Below are 17,105 nucleotides of genomic sequence, written 5' to 3'. Positions count from 1 at the left end.
GCTCAGAAATAGCATGTCCTGCTCAGTTTAACTTTGCTGCTTTGCTGGTTATTTAGAGAGGCCCAAACAAATAAGCCCACAAACAACCCTCCCAGTGGGCTCCCTAAGCTCTGAGCCACATCCCCGAGTTTTATGGCTCTGTGCCTCACTCCCTTGAAGCTTCCAGATTCAGCAGACATTCCTTCCTTATCCCTAGAAAATTTTCCTTCCTATGGAAAAAGCAAAGGATGGGCTCCTGGCCCATCCAGGAATTTAGGAAGTGGCCTGTCCCTACACACCCCTTGGTAGGAGCCAGGTTAGGGATGTCATCCCAGAGGGTAGAGGAATAGAGGAAGAGTTCCTTATCTGTAGTTGCAAGACAGATGCTCCTGCCTAAACCTGGGCAAGAGCACCGTGAGAGACATGCCTAGGGGCAGCCCCACATCCTGCCTACACGGAAGAAGCCTTCATGCAAGTGTGCACAAAGAGAGAGATAGAGACAGAGACAGAGAGATACCAGCAGTGCGGAGGATCCCGTGGTGGGGTCAGCTGGGGCTCAGGCAGAGAGGGAAGAGAATGAGGGTACAGAGACAATGGGGTACAGAGACAATGGGGGAAGAGAGGGTGGGGGAAGGGAGAGTGGGAGCAGAGAAGATGAGGGGCAGAGAGGTTGGGGTACAGAGAGAATGGGGGCAGACCACCAATGTATCTCCAGAGCAGCTGCCCCCTGGGAATGACAAAGACCCCTAGGAGGGCTCAGGGCCAGGCTGGACCACCCTCACCCCTCCTGGGTCTCCCCTCCTTCCCCAAAGAGCCCAGCAGCCCAGGTTCTAAGGCCTGTGCTGGGTGGTTCATTACCTGCAGAAAGCAGCAGCTCTGGGATGTTTTAAAGCCTCAGGAGGCTGGGGATACAGGCCCATCTGAGGCACATTCCTTCCAACCTGGCTAAAGTCCAACAGGCCTGAGGAGTATTTATTATCTGCTGATGACAGCTCACCCTCCCCTGCCTTTTTAGCAGAGGAGTGAAGCCAACCATAGGATCTTAGGCCCTTAGAAGGACCTTCCCTCCGTGAGACTCCATTTACCATGAGGATGACAGCTACGAGCAGAAGGCCTCACAGTGTCCTGAACAGGGAGGCTTTGGCGAGTAAAATGATGGCCACTGCGTATCAGGTCAACGGGCCTAAACCACGGCTGCCCTGGCAAACCAGCTAGTGGGGTCCCTGGCACTAATCCAGCCTCTTGGGGTGGGGCCTGAAGGGCGAGGTAGAGCTGGGAGCCCCCTAATGGCCAATTCTGCGTCTGAGCTCCCGCAGCAACTACACCCAAAGCTGCCTCCGCCCCAAAGCCCAGGCCTGTCTGGCTTCCTTCTCTCTAGCCTCGCTCTCAAAGGCTCACCCGGAGCTTCTGGTCACAAAAGCCCCCACTGGGTACCCAGCCACAGTGGTCACCAGGGACCTGAGGAGGCCCGTAAGAGGTTCAGGAAGGAGCCCCTCCGCCCTTCCTAATTGGAGACCCCCAGCGGCTCTGGAGAGGCCAAGGTACCTAGGGGTCAGAGCAGGGATCAGAGGCAAGGCCAGATTGGGTGGGGTGGGTTGAGGGAGGAGGGGGACAGAGAGAAGGAAGACGAACGTGAGGGCTGCAGGCCTGCCAGGCTCATGGAAGGTGGGCCCGCAGCGGGCCTACAGAGCCCTCCTCCTGCCCACCTGCCCCTGCGGCTACCACAGGGGCCCGCATGGGACTCTCCACATCCCTTGCTCCCCTCAGCTCCCGCCAGGCCGCCACCCCCAGCAGGCCCACCTTGCTCACCTCCCAAGGACCCAGGAAAGGATAAGCGGGCCTTCCCCATGCAGGTCCGTCCACCAGTGAATGGAGAATGTGGCTGCCGGTGCTTCCGACTTCCGCTCCCCTCACCACCACGACACGCTCACCCCTCCCACCCCGCGGCCTCCTCCGGGCCCCTGAGCACCTCGCCACCTCACACTTCCTGCCCACAAGCCAAGCGCCTCCATTCCCAGGTCCACTGCCTCTGGCCCCCTTCCTCAGGCCCCTGCTGCCCCGCGGCCCCCTACCCTCCAGGCGGCCCAGAGAGACGTGGCGACGCCCTCCTCCCCAGGCTAGGGCCCAGGGACAGAAAGGGGAAGGTGCTGTGCCCGGGCTGTGGACAGGCCCCACCCCCTTCCTCCCTGTGGTTCTGTCACCAGGTTCTCATCTCTGCCCCAGCTGGCGGTCCCTCGTCGCCAGGCACCCAGGGGACAGAGGAGGGCCCTAGCCTGGCAGCTTTTCTTTTTCCGTTTCTCACAAATGATATTGCAAACTGTGAAAGGCTTCTTTTCATACAGGTAATAGCGGTGCCTGACACACTTGTCTTGCAGCTACAAAGTGTCCCCCAGGAGCACCGTACTGCACTCCTCTCAGCTCCATTATGAAGTACTGCTATGTCCACTGCAGGCTGAAGGCAGGCTCGGAGAGGTGACACCACTGCCTAGGGTCGCACACCTGGGAAGTCACACAGCGGAGGTTAGAACTCAGAGTGTCTGACCACGAGAACCAACAGTCATCCATTCCCCACTACTGAATTCCTGCAGGATGCAGGTCACAGCTGCCCACGAGTGTGACACAGAGGCTGGTGGGGAGCCTTGCTCGCGTACCATTCTCTTCTCCTTCTGTACAATCTACGTCTTCGGCCTCAGGCACCCCCAGCTTCATGCTGAGGCTCCAAAGCCCCGTCCCTGCCCCAAGCTCTGGTCTGCACAATTCCAAGGGCCCAGAAGACTTTGCCACTTGTGAGCCCCAGAATCAGAATACCTTCTGACCCAGGCTGTCCTGGCCCCTAGTTTAGAGGCCTATTTCCAGCTCTACCCCTCCTCCGCTGTGTCTCTCCCCCAGAAGGTCAGGCCCACCAGGCCTTTCTCCACCATACTTAGAGCACCCAGGAGCCTGGAATTCTCGGCTTCCTGGGCCCATGTGGCATCATCCTACCAAGAGGCCCTGCATCACTGCTCTGTGCAGCCCTAGACTGCAGGGGCGTTGGGGAAGACAGGGAGAGGAGGGACGAGGTTTGCACCTGTGGGCAGGTTGCCCCCTGCAGGCACACATGGTACAGGGTGGAGAAGAGGGAGGGGAGGCTGGCCACAGCAGGGGTTGGAGGCCAGAAGTGGGCTCTGCTGTGGTAGCCACATTCAGGGGAAGCCGAGAATCTCAATTCAAATCTCAACAGGTCATACTATTAAGATGGGAGGTAGGAGGATAGACACACTTCAAAGAACACTTTGTCAGTTGCAGTTCTAATTTTTACATATTTGAACACATCAGATGGGCCCCTCCACCGTTCATGTTCTGGGGCTAGCAAATGCTAGGGGCAGGTTTATCTCCTGAGTGCCTCAGACTCAATGTAATGCTAACCGGGTTCATCACCCCCACCCTCCGTTGCCCGTCCTGCTGTATTTGGGATCTTACAGAACTGTGCCCAGCTGTTACATCTTACATGCCAGAAACCCAAAGTCACCTCAGCCTGAATGCAAACCCTCCCTTGAGGCCTCTCTGGAACATGGCCTCAGCCGGCCAGCACCTACTCCTCCTGTGCTTCCTATGAGAGAAGCTGCTGACCCCTCAGGAACAGAACACAGGACATCTGTCCCCAGGGAGCTTCCAATCTAGTGACAGAGGCAGAAAATAGACAAGTGGCCTAGGTAATCTACATCTGATTGTAAACTGTGGTTACTGGGGAAGGTAGGGGTGGGGAGCCAGGAGGGCCAGCGGCAGGAGACCTGCAATGCTCGTGGGGACCATTACACCTTGGTGAAGGGGAGCCAGCATGTCTAATTCCTTGCCTGAGACTGGAAAGTTCTCCATGGGTTAAGGGGACAGAAAGCAAGCCAGTGTGGCTGGGCAGCTGGCTCAGGGGATAGTGGGAGGAGATGAGGTGGGAGTGGCAGGACCAGATGCCAGGGGGGCCTCAGCAGCCAGCCAGCGTGCAGGCTAAGCAGGGACATGACAGGTCAGGAGCACTGCCATATTGGTTTTTAAGATCAACTACTGCCGTATGGATAACAGACAGTCAAGGGCTCACTGAGGAGCAGGGACCAGCTGGGAGCCCCGGGGGCCCAGGAGAGGCAGGCTGGTGGCATGGAGGGGCTCAGAGAGGGCAGAGCAGAGGAGCAGGGGGGCTTGGGATACACACTGGGCTGAGTGGATGGACCAGCTACTCAAGCAGAAGCAAGGTGTGAAGAGGAAAGACTAGTCAGGGGCAAGCCCCAGATTCCTGACTACAGCAACCAGATGGGTACAAGTGGCATTTGCAAAAATGGCAGGATTGGGGAGAAGATCCAGAGTTTGCTTTTTCAGAGTTCTTTTTTTTTCAGGTTTGAGATACCTGTGAAACTCAAGCAGGCAACTGAAACCATGCCTGGCGGGGATAGGAAGGCTGGGCTGCAGAAGTGAGCGTGTGTGAGCAGCAGGAAGGGGCTACTTGAGAGACTGATGGAGCCTACTAGGGACGAGTCTGCAAAGGAGAGTGAGAAGGGACTGCCAGGGAGGGGACAGAAACATCACAGAAGACAAGAGAGGAGATAACTATAGAAGGAGGAAGTGGTCAGCTATGTCAAATGCTACTAGAAAGTCTAGGAAGATAAGGAGCAAAGTGGCCATCCAATGTGGCTGCACGGGCAGCCCTGGTAGCCCAGTGGTTTAGTGCCGCCTTCAGCCCAGGGTGTGATCCTGGAGACCCGGGATCGAGTCCCGTGCCGGGCTCCCTGCGTGGAGCCTGCTTCTCCCTCTGCCTGTGTCTCTGCCTCTCTCTCCCTCTGTGAGTCTCTCATGAATAAATAAATAAAATCTTTATTTTTTTATTTTTTTTTTTTTTATTTTTTTTTTTTATTTTTATTTATTTATGATAGTCACACACACAGAGAGAGAGAGAGAGAGAGGCAGAGACACAGGCAGAGGGATAAGCAGGCTCCATGCCCCGGGAGCCCGACGTGGGATTCGATCCCGGGTCTCCAGGATCGCGCCCTGGGCCAAAGGCAGGCGCCAAACCGCTGCGCCACCCAGGGTTCCCATAAATAAAATCTTTAAAAAAAAATGTGGCTGCACGGAGCTTATGGACAAGCAGAGGTTGGGGGCACCAGGGGCACGATGGGGGCTGAAGCCAGGCGGTCACAAGGTGAGGACTGATTAGGAGGTGAGGACCTGGGGTCGATGTCCCAGACCCCGATTCCGGCTCTGCCCCCCACAGTCCAGCCTCTACACCACCGCAGTGATCCTGGTGCAAGCAGCTCCGGTGGCTACAAAGCTGCTGGTCAGGCAGGGTGCCAGTGGTCTGCCTCCTCTGTGGACTTATGAGTCCACATGCTCCCCACACTACCACCTCCTCAAGGGAAGGACCAGCCCATTCACCTGTGGAGCACGAAGGCTGTGGACGCCTGGCTCATGCATGCCCACGGCCACTTGAGTGAATGAATGAAAGCTACTCGTCTCCTCCTTGATCGCATCAGGAGGATGCCACAGGCAATAGAATCTGTCCCTCCCTTTCCTCCCAACCAGTGGGGCGTACGGGGGGCTTGTATGTGTGCATATGGGATGTGTGTTTGGTGGTGTGGGGGTGTTTCTACTCACAGCAATCTCCAAGAACAGATTCCCTGACTGCACCAGCCACCAGCTCTCTTCCATCTCCCAGAGCTTTCAGCCCCTTCTCAAGGTTTCCAGGACTAAAACTCTGGAGGGAGGATCCCTGGACACAGGCAAGGAGGGCACCAACTCAGTGGCCATGTGGCTTGGATGGGGACAGGAGGAGGGAACTGGCTTCTGCCCCAGAGCCCTCGCCAGCACAAGCTTTGACCTACCTCCCCTTGCCACGCCCAGGGATTCCCCACCCAGCCCACCATCCCTGCCCTGGGGCCCAGAGGACACCCAGCCCCCTGACCTGACCACAACCCCTGGGCATGCAGCCTTGCCTGGCAGCCCCTTCCTGCCTGCCTGGAGGTAAGTGACTTCCTGTTTGCCTGCGGAGGAAGCAGCTCAGCAAAGGTACGGAGGTATAGCTTACGAGCTAAGCACAGAGAAGGGAATAGGGCCCACCTTCTAGGGGAGGAATCCCCTCTGGGGATTCCAGCACTGCAGTCTGCCCTCCTGAGAGGTGGAGGCATGAGCGGAGACGGGCAGCAGGGAAGGGAACTGGCACCTGACTTATAACTGCCCTTCACCACGCGCTGCCCCCCGCCCCTGTACTGACATTTACCCGGCCCTTTACAAGCTGCAGCACAGATGAGGAGACTGAGGGTCTGAGCAGTTACTCTGGCTGGATTTGAACCCAGGACTGCCAAACCCAAGTGAATCCACTTTTTGCTCTACCCCGTTGCCCCTTGCCTACTGCTGATGTGAATGAAGGAGCAGATCTCTGCAAGTAGCAGCACTACTGACAGTGTAGCCTGAACTACCTCTCCCCATTCGAAGCTTATAGAAACTCCTGAGCTGTCCTTGCAGGGACACCAGCCACTGGGCAGGGTGAGAGCTGAAGCCAAAAGTCCCTCAGTGGGTTCCTGTGTGGCTGAATAACACTTTCTGTTGTTTAGGCAGCTACACGTTTTGTCTTCCAGAAAAGGCCCTATTCCCTCTGAGCTCTCCAGCCTCCACAACCCCGGGGCCCCAGGGAGGACAGACAGGAGGACGCTTGCCTCCCTAAACATTCCTCTCAGGTTAGATGGGGATACCTGCACTGGTCTATGTGACTATGGGCACCCTGGGGGTCTGAGCCAGGAGCTGAGGAGGGAGCACTGGGGGTGGTAAGGGCTTCCTTCCCCTAGAACAGGAGGGAGAAGTCTCTCAGAGGCAGGGAGCCTAGTCTAGTGGTAATACCACCACCACCGACCTCTTGATACCTATGTGGGCACCAGTGCTGCCCCTGGATTCCTGGAAAAAGGCAGGAAGTGATTATTATGACAGTGAATGACAAGCTTCTACCTCTTGGGCTTGGTTGCCCAGTTCCATGGGAGGCACAGTAACTTTGGGAAGGTGTTTCTACACTGCAGGCCCAGATGCCCAGGCCACAGCTCCCTGGCTCTCCTCTTCCTTGGGACTAGTCTGGACCCAGCCTCTGTCTCCCAAGGCTCCCCTTCTCCACTCCCTCCCAACTCTGTGTCTTTGTAGATTGGCACCTTCCCTACAGCCTCTTGTCATGGGTCTGCCCTCCTCCTTAGGCAAGCGTGGGTAGGTTCCTAGCTATTTGCCTCTGTCTCCAGCCCACCCTTGGCACCCAACAGATGCTCACAAGCATCTGCTAAAGTACAAGAGTATGCAGTTCTTCTAGTGGCAAAAGAGCTCACAACCTCAACACCCACAATTGGGAATTGGATAATAGATTATGGTAGAGCCCAGAGCCATATGGTGAGCCTCAGCCACCTTTAACTATCTCAGTTTTAGAGAGTATTTAATGCAGTGGAAAGATGCTCATGGCATATTATTAAGAAAACCAATTATACATTATGATCTTAATTTTTAAAAACATGTTTGTGTATTTAGGCAACAAAATACCAAAGCATTGGTTGATAGTGGCTGAATGCATATGGCAACGCTATACATGATTTAAAGTTCCTGATGCACTTTTTGGTATGTAGCTAAATTTTAAAAACAAGTATGTATTATATTTATCAGCAGCAAAAGCAATAAAGGCATTAGGAGATTAAATATGCTGAATTAAACAAGTGACGATTTCCATGCACTTCAAAGACTGGGATGTTCTTGACCAACCTCGTCCCTCCTTCTGGGTGGAGGCAGGGAGCTAGTATGCCACGAGGACAGTCTGCAATAGTGTGCACTGTTTTTGACCCCTCACTGTCACCACCCTTCAAGTGGCTGCCGGGGTGACCTCTCTGACGTCTTTGACAGGGACCTGTTTAGAATTCCGGAGTTGCTATGAAGATTATTTTAAGGTGAAGACATTTGAGATTTGACAGCGGCAAAAAGAAGTCTTCTCAGAGCTTCCTTTAACTGACTAAATGCAGCAAATTCTGGAAAATACAGGTCCCATAAATTCCTGCTTCAGGGTGGAGCTACCCCCAGAAGATGAAATAAAAATTCTCCCAATTCCCTTCTCCAGGAAAGATTATGGCCCTGAAGGACACTGAAAGATCACCCATACCCTAGAGACAAATGTGCTCACAAACCTTCTCATCTCTCACCTGTTCTAAAAACCCATTTGTCTTTCCTAAAGAAACCGATCTGTTCTTCCCATAGAGACCTTTTGTCTCCCTGCCTGCCCCCCCCCAAGTGTATAGGTGTATACACTTTTAACCAGCTGCTTCTAACAAGCCAGCTGCTTCTCTGGTTGGGTCTCAGGTGCATGCCAAAAAACCTCTCTTGACTGGTAATCTTTTGCCAGTTTAATTTGTCTGTCCCAGTGACTGAATCTAAGAGGGCAGAGGAAAAGTTTCCCCTGGCTCCTACATGGTAAAGATTACTTCCTCCAGGATTCCATGAACCTAAGGCTGTGTTTGCCTAAGTAGGGATGCAGTACACATAATGAACAATTTTAGTAGTTGAGTATTTATTTGAATATGCATTTTAAAAATATAGCTGATACAATGAACCTGGGCTGTCATAGATGTTGTTTCTTAGGGCCATGTGGAAGTAAATAATAGCTATTTTAGTTTCAAATTGTGTGTAGTCAAGGAAAAATATGAAATGAAATAGTATGGATGGAAAACTCTCCCGTCAAAAATCATGGCAAGATATGTAAATGAGTAGACACTGTGTACTTTCACCTTTCCGAGCATTTACTTTGAAGAAAGAACTGGGAGTTACGTATGATAATGCTAATTAGCCTTGATGAGTTGTCAACTGCTGAATGGATATTCAGGCTTACGATTAGCAGGCATGCAAGGCTGTGGTGTTCCATAAAGCACTGAACAGGTGTGAAGGTCCTAGTGAAGGAGGAAGATGACACTTAGGGCAAGGCATTTCCTGGGTCCACCTAAAAGGCCCCAGACTTCCCTGGAGGTGCTGGGACTTAACCCAGCTCAAAGCCACAGAGCCTTGGGCTTCTTGGTCCCTTCTCTGTGCCAGGAGGACCTGATCCATGCTCTCTCCACTGTGGCCCGCAGAGACAGAGGGGTGGCCTGGCATGGCAGCTTCCAGTGGCAACAGCACCAGGGAAGCTCAGAGCTCATCCCTGGGAAGAGAGCCCACACACCTGCACCACCCGAGGTCCTCTCCCTCTTGTCTGTCTCTGTGTGTCTAGGCCTCCTCTGAAGCTGCACTGGGAGACACCAGGAAGGCAGGGCCCTCCACCCCACACCTGCCCAGGCTCCCATGCGGAGAAGAAGCCTCTCTGAAGTCATGCAGCCAACAAAGGGAGAGTTGCAGAGTGTACCCAGCCTCCTTGGCTGGTTCAGCCTGTCCATCCACTTCTACTTGCAGACCTGCCCCAGGCTCTGGTCTGCCTGGGCCTCTCTGGCCCTACTCTCTCCTGGGGTGACCTCACTCACCTCACAGGTTCATCTCCCTCCCACCTTCTTGCTGAAAGCCGGGAGTCCTAACTGCCAGCAAGAATCCTCTAGCCCAATGAGCAGGAGTTAGATTCAGTAGCATGCCCCACAGTATGCCCACATGCCCACAAACACGCCTCCCCATCCCCGTGCCCAGCCTGCCCTCCTGGGTCTTGTCTGTGGTGTCACATCCACCCAGCTTTCCAAGTTAATAGCCCTGACACCAGCCCAGACCCTTCCTGACCCCAGTGCCCCATCCTGCTGCTTTTCCCTCCCCAGCACATGCCACTGCCCTACTCTCACCCAAAACCTCTCTCACCAGGAGAACTGCAGGGACCTCCCGCCTCTCAGAATCATGGGCAGAAGGTTCCAGTTTTCCAGGAGATCACTCTTGCCCTTGAAAATACTTCCTGCTGTCTTTCAGCCCCTGCCTTACCCATGTTGCCATCTGGGAAGGTGCAACACTGGCATGTGAGACCCCCCAGTATCTCCCAGGACCACACTTCCACATCCCGAAGCACAATCCTGAAGTCTAGGGGACTCCCTCAGTGTCCTTGGTACTTTGGCACACTGCTGTGTCCTCATGCTATACTCTGGGTCATCTGTTCCTTTCACCACTTTCATCTCTTAAATCCTCCTCAGCCTCCGAGGCTACTCCCATAATTTCTCCAAACCATCTTTATAGACCAAGCCACTAGCCAGAAAGAATCAGCTATTATGAGAATCCCATAATCCCAGCTAGGGAGCGCCAGGCAGCGGTTGGGAGCGACCAACCAAGTGCTCACACAGCACTCAGATCCATCTTTTTAACAAAATAGCTTCGGGCTGAAAAAGTAAAAAGCACATGATTTGTAGCACAATACAATTTATGTAAGTTTGAAATACATGCCTATATAAATCAACATCATCTATTTCTCTAGAATACATCCAGATCCCAGAATAAACCTACCACAAATATCTCAAGAGTGGCTGCTGCTCACAAGAAGGGAGGGGGGGTGCGAGGGGGCAGTCGGTGGGACTAGATTTGAGGGATGAAGTCTTCTTCTTCACAACAAGACCCCTGATAATTCAATCACAACAACAAAAAGGCAAAAATCCAATTGAAACCGCCAGCCACGGATGTGAACGGTCCACAGAAAGAGAAAGACCAATAGCTAAAAACAGGTGTGAGACATAACAGCACTCCCTATAAAGACTTATTAAAACGACAACGTGGTGCCAGTTGTCTTCATCTGTCACATTGGCAGGAACAGGTTGGTAACACACGGAGTTGGTGGAGCAGTGGGGAAGCAAGCTGTGTCCGAAGTGTGTCATACTGTGCCCCTGGAATGCAGGGCTGACAGCATCGACATCTAAAATACTCGTTGCTCTTTAGTCGGTAATCCCACGTTTATTCATTTCCCCTGCCGATATAGTCACAGAAGTGCACGGACCCATAGGTACACGTGTGCTTGCTGTCACAGCAGACACACACAAAACTGGGGAAAACCACCTCAAAGCCCATAGAGGACCGGCTAGAAAAACAGGCTGCACCCACTCAATGGGACATTGCATGTATATTTAAAAAGGGTGAACTATTTCTTTATGTGCTGAATCAGAATAAGTATCTTAAGTAAAATAATAATGATGATGATAATACGGAACTGAGTATTACTACCATTTATGTAAAAAAAAAAAAAAAAAAGAGAGAAGTTATAGATACTTGGATGCTCCTTTGCAAACAGAACACATCTCTTTTGAAATAGTCTTGAGAAATTGCCTCCGAAGAGGAGAATTGAGGGTCAGAGCACAGGAGGGAGAGGGAGATTTTCCACTGTGCATCCCTAAGGGCTGATAAAATCCCTAGGGTACTACACACACAGGTAGTACCTTTAAAAATACTTTCTAAAGAATTTTTAACCCGTGCAATATTATCTTAAAAAGAACAAAAAGAGGTGGAATGTGCTTCTAACCACTACGGTCTCCTCTAACCATCCCCTGCTGTTAGGCCCTAGGATCTCTTTCTACTGGATTCCTCTCTCCTTTGTGGACAAACATCCCTTCAGCCAAAACCTCCCCCATCCCCTCTCTGTCTCTCAGTGCCTGACTCTAAAATTGTGCCCCTTGATGGTAAATCCTGACTCTTCACTTACTAGCTGTGTAAAAGCAGGCAACTGTCTGTCCTACTCTCTGGGTCTCTCAGTTTTTTTCATCTGTGAAATGGGACAGTACCTACCTCACAGACTTGCTGTGAGGATTTGTGTTTGCACATAAGGTGCTCAAAGGAGAGCCTGGCATAAAGTATGTGTTCAATAAATGTCAATGATAAATGTCTTGTTTTCCTTTTAAGCCTAAATAAGTCACCTAATTAAAGACTGAAAGGTGATTGGAATCTTCCAAGAAGGCAAGTTTTTCTCCCCATATCCAGTTTCCAGAGATTTACTAATTTTTAAAAGCTTGGGATCTGTTTTACCACTTTAGTTCTCTTTGTGTGGCCCCATGATGGTTTTCCTGATGGATACTGGGTGTAAGAAAAGCAAGTGACGCCCCTCGTGCTAAGACACATAATCTCCATCTCTAGTGATCACCTATTCCCCTGCTCACTGTAAACCATGAGGCTTGACCCTGGGTTTGCAGAGAATATGAATCTTCCTGCCTCAGCACCTGGGAGCATCATCTGCTTTCTTTAATGCCTCTGGTCATCAGGCTGTGGCCACACCTTGAGGAGAGCCTCTGAAATGTCTGCTCGCCTCCCAGAGTCACACTGGCCTCTTTCCTATTCCTCCAGCCCATTCAGCATGCCCAGCATGCTCACCTTATTTATGCCTCAGGGCCTTTGCACTTGCTATTTCTGCTGCCTGGAATGTTCTTCCCTCAGATAGTCACATGACTATATCTTATCTACATTCAGGTTTCCACTAAAATTTCATCTCCCCAGCACAGCCTGTCCTGACCACTCTACTGAACACAACTGCCCTATCATCTTCTAACCCCTTAAGCTACTTTCCTTCTCTTAATAGCACTTATCAGATATGACCTTAAAATTGCTGTTATTGTTGTTTATTGTCCATTTCTCCCACCAGAAAATAAACGCCGTGAGGGGAAAGACTATATTGTTCGCTGATGTATCCTTAACACCAGGAATAGTGCCTGGAATATATGGGCCCTCGGTAAGCATTTGTTGAATGAACAAATGAGCGAGTGAACCCACGAAGCCTGTCTTCTGGGGAAGCTTAGAGTTCCGCCTTGATGTAAGCTCCCCCACAAGTGTATTCTGAGGACTCCAGAGAGGAGCTACTCACCACTTATCCATTGCTCCCTGACCCCTCAGAGGCAGCTCAGAAGTCTCTGCTCATGGAAACAGAGGACATCCTAACCTGAGCCCCAGAGTTTTAGGGCCTGAAAATTGTACCACCTTCCCACTTCATTTAGAAAGCTTGTACCTTGGCAGCCTGGGTGGCTCAGTGGTTTAGCGCCTGCCTTCGGCCCAGGGCATAATCCTGGAGACCCGGGATGGAGTCCCACATCGGGCTCCCTGCATGGGGTCTGCCTTCTCCCTCTGCCTGTGTCTCTGCCTCTCTCTCTCTCTCTCTCTGTCTCTCATGAATAAATAAATAGTCTTAAAAAAAAAAAAAAAGGAAAGCTTGTACCTTATCTAGCTAAGGGCCAATTTCTCTTGTCTCACCACCATGCCCGCGACCAGCCAGTTTCTTTTGTTTTAAAATATGCTCTCTGAAATAACGTGATTCACCCACTTGTTTATTTTCTCTCTCATACAACATGTATGTAAACAAGAGCGGCTGCCAATGCCTACATGCCTGGTTAGCAGTCAGCACTCAGTAAATATCTGTTGAATGAATGAATGAATGAATGAATGAATGAATGAATGGCTCTTCGTCATAGGCCCCACACAGAGAAAACACCATGTCTGAAAGTAAAGAATGAATCATTCTGCACTATCTGCTATCAAACCTTGGCCTTGGTGTATTTCTTACGCAGAGGGGCTCACAGACATTCAATTAGTTGCTAATTACATTCAATCAGCTCTGGGCTGGGGAAACGGGCTGGGCTAATGAGGTTCAAGGGCAGGTGGAGTCCCAAACTACTCAGGCCCTCCCTTTGATACTGGCCTCCTGACCTAGCATGCAGGCCACAGACACAGGGGTCTGGGTGAGTGCACTGACCAGAGAAGCAAACTCTATCCTGCGGCATGGAAAAAAACCAGCAAAGGAACGCACATTCCTGGCTCCAGCGTCCCAAGAAAGGACAAGCTAGACTCCATTCTAGGACCAGCAAGGAACCCTAGAGGGAATGTGAGTTTGTTAGTTGAGCAGACACTGTTTACCTTCCCAGGAATCTCCGATGTCTTCTGGCCAGGCACATGGAGATGGGCCAACATCCACGAGGGCAGGGAGGGCAGGGGCCGCGGCGGCACAGGGCAACGGTCATTAGCAGCGAGGCCCTGGGGTCACCCGGCGCTGACACCGGGGCGCAGACCCAGCGGGCCCAGCTGGAGGAGCCCCGGAGCAGAGCCGCCAGCCCAGCCCAGGGGGCACCGTCGCACCGTGCGCCGTCCCTGTCACCAGATGAGGTTGGATTCCGAGGGCGCCGCTCGCTCCCCACCGTCCCGCGGCCCCTCGGCGCAGGGCCCCGCAGCCCCCGCAGGTGCTCCCGCGCTCGGCGCGTCCCGGCGCACGGCCACCGTCGAGGGCTGCGCGGGCGCCCCGGCCCGGCCTCCCCGCGGGCCCCTCCGCACCGCCCGCCGCGCGCCTGCTCCGGCCTCCCGCCGGCCCGGCGGCCCCATGGCGCGGCGCCCGAGCGCGGGCGGGAGCGAGGGCTGCGGGCGGCGGCTGCGCGGGCCGGCGCGGCCTGCTCGGGCGCTCGCGGGAGGGCCCGGGTTTCCGGGAGGGCGGGGAGGGGCGGGCGGGGGCGAAGCCGCCCGACTGGTCTGACGGCGGCGGCGCGGGCCGGCCTGCGCGCTCCGGGGCGGGGGCGGGGGCCGGGGCGGGGGCCGGGGGCCGGGGGGCCTGTGCCTCGCCTGTGCGCGCAGACCCCGGAAGCCGAGGCCGCCCAGACGTGTACGCGCCTCGAGCCGACGCGCGCAGCCCCCGGTCCCTGCACACCCGTTGCTTGTATTTCGCGGGCGCGAGGAGAACTGCGTGGTCCGAGCGCAGCATTTCGGCCGTGACCGCCGACCTCGGTGTGCTTCTGCCGGCTGCTTTGCTACTTGACGGCATGATGGCCAGTACCTGTGGTTTGAGACGAGCCTATTTTAGCAGCCATATCCTCAGACATCGGTCGACATTGGCGGGCAGCTTTTAGTTTCCAGGATTCCACTTGATGGCTCTCGGTTTCTGGTTTCTGTTTCTGTGGCTACGTTAAGGCACCGTATGTGAAAATCCGGGTTAAGTGACTCCTTATCTCCGACATAGCCCAGTCCTAGAGACTGGCACCCGGGGGCAGCCCATCTTCTCGCCTGATGCTGCCTAAGATGGAACCGACCAGGCTCTCCTGGAAGGAACAACAGCTAATGTTTATTGTGTTAATTTTTTTTAATATTTTTTTTTAATTTTTATTTATTTATGACAGTCACACAGAGAGAGAGAGAGAGAGAGGCAGAGACACAGGCAGAGGGAGAAGCAGGCTCCCGGGTCTCCAGGATCGCGCCCTGGGCCAAAGGCAGGCGCCAAACCGCTGCGCCACCCAGGGATCCCTGTTTATTGTGTTAATTATGTGCCAGGCAATCCGCTCAACTACCCGATGATGTAGGCAGCTTTTCACCTAGCGAAGAAACTGAGACACAGATTGATTAAGTAACCCGACCAAGGTCACACAGCCAGAAGGACCTGGAGTCCATGCTCTACATCAGCGTGCAGTGCCGATGCTTTGTCTTTTTTAGAGGGAGCCCCGCCCGATGCTAGCTCAGCCATCCTATAACTTATTAATTCATTAGTTCACTCTGCAAACATACATTATGCACCTGCAGCATATATGTCAGGCATTGAGGAGGCATTGTGGGATAAGGGATGAAGACTGACCATATAGACTGACAGTGGAGAACAATCACTGAATTTCAGTGGGTTAGCTCATGGAGATGGTTATCCTCACCTTTCTCAATGGAATTAAATTACAAATCAGTAACAGTCTTTTACCTGGAAAATGCCAAATCAAGCAAGACATCTCCAAACAACCCATGAGTCAAAGGAGACATCACAGGGAAAAAGGAACACTTGAAACCAAAGTGGCATAAAGACAGAGAAGCAGATCAATGTTTGAACCAGACTTTTCAAGCTATAGATCCACACACAAACCATCAACTGGTACCTTTTGACAAAAGTATTAAAGTAATTCAATGGAGAAAGAAAAGTCTTCCCAATTGTTCTGGAACACATAGAAAGCCATATGGTAAAACGTGAACCTTGGAACTTGTATCTAGAGTGAATAACGATATCTTTCAGTTCAATAACAAAAAGACAACTGAAAGATGTGCAAAGGATCTGAACAAATATTTCTGCAAAAAAAAAGATACACAAATGGCTCAGAAGCACAAAAAAAGATGTTCAACATCATTAGCCATCAGAGAAATGCAAATTAAAACCACCATGAGATACTCCTTCACACATTAGGCTGACTACAATTAAAAAAAAGACAGTTAATCTCTCTGTTGAGAAACTGGAACCCTCATATGTCACTGGTGGGATTATAACATTAAAAAAATGATCTAACAGCTTTGGAAAAGCAGTTTGACAGCTCCTCAAAGGTTAAACATAGAAGTATCGTATGACTTAGCAATTTTACTTTTTGGTATATATCCAAGAGAAATGAAAATGTATCCCCACACAGAAATATGTACAGGAATGTTTCTAGCAGCCTTATTCATAGTAGCCAAAAGTAGAGCAACCCAAATGTCGATTAACTGATGAATGAATAAACAAAATGTAGTATATGTATACAGTGCAATATTATTCATCCTATCTAAATCCATATTGTCGCATCATGTATCAATTTTTTTTAAGATTTCATTTATTTATTTGAGAGAGAGAGAGGGAGAGCACAGGAGTGGGGGGGGGGGCAGAGGGAGAGGGAGAAGTGGACTCCCCGCTGAGCAGGGAGCCCATCACAGGGCTCAATCCCAGTTCCCTGGAATCACGACCTGAGTCAAAGGCAGAGGCTTAACCAACTGAGTCATCCAGGTGCCCCTGGATTTAATTTCAGAAGCATTTTCTCAGTGAAAGAACTCAGTCACAAAAGACCCTGTATTGCATGATTCCATTTATATGCAATGTTCAGAACAGGCAAATCTCTGGGGACAGAAAGTAGATCCGCTGTTGCCTAGGCCTAGGGAAAAGGGGAAATGGTCAGTGACTGCTAAAAATATGGGGTTTGGGTTTGGAGTGATGAAAAGGATGAAATCAATTGTGGTAATAATAGTTGCACAACACTACCCAAACGCTTGTATTTGTGTTCTTCAAAGAACTAGAACCGACAGGATATATATACAGATTTCTATAAAAGTGGAGATTTATTATAGGAATTGGCTCCCGATCTGCCTTCTACAGGCTGGAGAACCAGGAACACTGGTGGTGTAAGTCCCAGTCTGAGCCCAAAGGCCAGGGGAGTTGATGGGCAAGGGCAGGAGAAGAAAAGGGATGTCCTGGCCTAAAC

At 51.9% G+C, this 17,105-nt stretch overlaps 1 protein-coding gene and 1 long non-coding RNA gene across 5 annotated transcripts in view; one reads left to right on the top strand and one right to left on the bottom strand.

The window, feature by feature from the left end:
* PSD4 (pleckstrin and Sec7 domain containing 4) overlaps positions 1–14,124 on the bottom strand; it is a 35,384-nt gene extending 21,260 nt beyond the window's left edge. For 2 of the 4 annotated variants that reach the window (XM_038561494.1, XM_038561495.1), the window contains exon 1: positions 13,786–14,124. The gene's annotated coding sequence lies outside the window, so the exon portion shown is untranslated. Of the gene's footprint in view, positions 1–1,779; positions 1,941–13,785 lie in introns of those variants that run through there. The other 2 variants (XM_038561492.1, XM_038561493.1) reach the window with 2 other exon arrangements.
* Positions 13,866–17,105, top strand: part of LOC119869695 — a 53,799-nt gene continuing 50,559 nt past the window's right edge. The window contains exon 1 of the long non-coding RNA XR_005372431.1: positions 13,866–14,031. This is a non-coding gene — a long non-coding RNA (uncharacterized LOC119869695). The remainder of the gene's footprint in view (positions 14,032–17,105) is intronic.

The sequence above is a fragment of the Canis lupus genome, chromosome 17, assembly GCF_011100685.1.
Source record: "Canis lupus familiaris isolate Mischka breed German Shepherd chromosome 17, alternate assembly UU_Cfam_GSD_1.0, whole genome shotgun sequence".
Taxonomy (NCBI): Eukaryota; Metazoa; Chordata; class Mammalia; order Carnivora; family Canidae; genus Canis; species Canis lupus.
This window is presented reverse-complemented; position numbering and strand designations above follow the sequence as displayed.